The following is a 2,020-nucleotide window of genomic DNA, read 5'->3' as shown; positions in this document are numbered from 1 at the left end:
CGATGGAATACAAAGAGCAAGTGCCAGATAGTCTGTGTGGCCGAGGGCAAAGAAGAGCTCATGAACAGAAGCTCCACGTGCTTTGTGTGTATATTCACATATTAACGACATGGTGTCTTACATAAGCAGCACTTTCCCAAAGATACTGTAATTTAAAAATAGTTACCTCCACAAATGCTATTTCCCTATTTTAAACACTAAATCTACGATACACTCAAACCACGCAGTTCAGGAAGAAATGCAAACTGCTGTGCATTAACCCTGCCACCATAAGCCTACTGGCCACACCAGCTCTGGCTGCTGTTATCTGGTTGCTCCTACGCGGCCGCGGGAAAATCCACACACAATCATACACCCCGCGCTAGGCCGAGCTTCCCCCTCCTTTATAGGCGGCCGCAGAGAAGCGCCAACCCTCTCCCACCACCCCCGGGCATCCCGCCCCTCAGACAAAGCCGGGGAGGCAGCAGCGCCAGGTCCGCCCTGTCTGGCTCCGCCATGACCCGGCGAGATCCCCGCCGCCGGAAGCTCATTGAGGGGACAGGCGGGCCTTGGCAGCCATTAGCCAATCACCGGTAGGCATCGGGAAGAGAAGCAGCGATCGTAGCCAATGCTACGTGCGGTCTGCGGACGGGGGCGGCTCTGCTGGGAGAGGAGTTGCTGCGCGCCAAGCGAATGTGGGGGACTCCGGCCCGCCTGGCGCGGTGAGGGCCGTGAGGGGGCGGAGCGGGAGAGGAGCGGCGGACGTGGGCCACCAATAGGCGCGCGGTAAGGACTGACAGGCACACAGCTCACCCAATGGGAGGGTGGTGGCCGTTAAAGGGCTGGCGACCCGGAGGGGAGAGTTGGGCGCAGGTGAGTAGTTTGCGCGGCTCCCCGGGGACCAGAGGGGAGCGGAGCAGGGCGGGGAACGGGCCTGGCCAAGGCGGCCGCGCTCTGCGCAGGGCGCAGGCAGCCCGCGGCCCCTTTGCAGAGGGAGAGCGCTGGGGCTTTACTTTATTTTCCTGTAACTGTGCCCACTCTATCCTGCTGTACTAGCACTGAGAAATTTAGGGAGGGTAACTATAGATACCTTATGAGTCGTTAAAATCCTGTGGTTCCCTGTTATTAGGGAATGACCAGAACCTTGTTCATCCCAGCGGGGACTAAGTAAAGGAATTGGCCAATGTATGTCTTGGGACAAAACCAGCTGTGGTTCAGTGTAAGTCTGATATTTAGGTATCTTAAGAGACAACTAAGTATCTGCTGGTACTTTCATGGGTTTGATATATCCCATTGGCAAGTACTTTGGAAAGTCTGACCCATTTTTCCATAGTTAGCAAAGTGCTTGAATGTTCACTTAAGTATATACTTAAAATCAAATGTGAAATTTTGCTGATTTCAGTAAATATAAGTGTGATCTTATAAACAGAGGTTCAGTGTCTTGGTATTACATACAACGTAAGTTTCACAAGAATATCGTCTTTCTGATTTGTCAACTTACGTTGTATGTAAGAAGTCTGTGTAGTTCTTTTTACCTGGAAGACCCAACTCAAAATGAATATCTCTGTCTTTCACACACACTCCCCACCTTGAAAGCAGTTAAGTGCCAACGTGTGTGTTTCTAAAGCCACATGAAAATATGAGTACTTGGTCATTCCCAAGTAACGAGGAATCACAGCTTAATCTGTGTATCAATCCATAATAATTGCCTTATTAACAAGGAAGCTTCTGAAAGTGCTTTTAATTCGTTCTGTGTGCAGGTAACTTTTCTGAAGAATTTACTTGCTTGGTGACTTTTAATTTAAAAAAATGAACCCCAAACTTACACAAGATTAACTTAGAATTTGATACATAGGTCAAGAAATTTGGTTGCCATAATAATAGAAAAGCACTAACGCTGTAATTTGTGTTTGAAAATCACAGCAAGTACCAAATAAATTGATTTACTGTCAGACAAGTAAATATGATGCTGCTTCCTTGAAAGCCCAGGTATCTTTTCATGTAAACTTACAATAATGAAGGTTAAGGGATACACTTAAAG

The 2,020-nt window shown here is 48.3% G+C and overlaps 1 protein-coding gene across 1 annotated transcript in view; it reads left to right on the top strand.

Moving 5' to 3' along the window:
* Positions 1–719: 719 nt before the first annotated feature.
* The window catches only part of MSANTD4 (Myb/SANT DNA binding domain containing 4 with coiled-coils), a 10,897-nt gene continuing 9,596 nt past the window's right edge, over positions 720–2,020 (top strand). Inside the window, exon 1 of the mRNA XM_026854826.1 lies at positions 720–852. The gene's annotated coding sequence lies outside the window, so the exon portion shown is untranslated. The remainder of the gene's footprint in view (positions 853–2,020) is intronic.

This window comes from Athene cunicularia (assembly GCF_003259725.1).
Source record: "Athene cunicularia isolate RWA chromosome 1 unlocalized genomic scaffold, athCun1 chr1_part1, whole genome shotgun sequence".
NCBI lineage: Eukaryota > Metazoa > Chordata > Aves > Strigiformes > Strigidae > Athene > Athene cunicularia.
The sequence above is the reverse complement of the archived record's forward strand: the minus strand, read 5'-3'. Positions and strand labels throughout refer to the sequence as shown.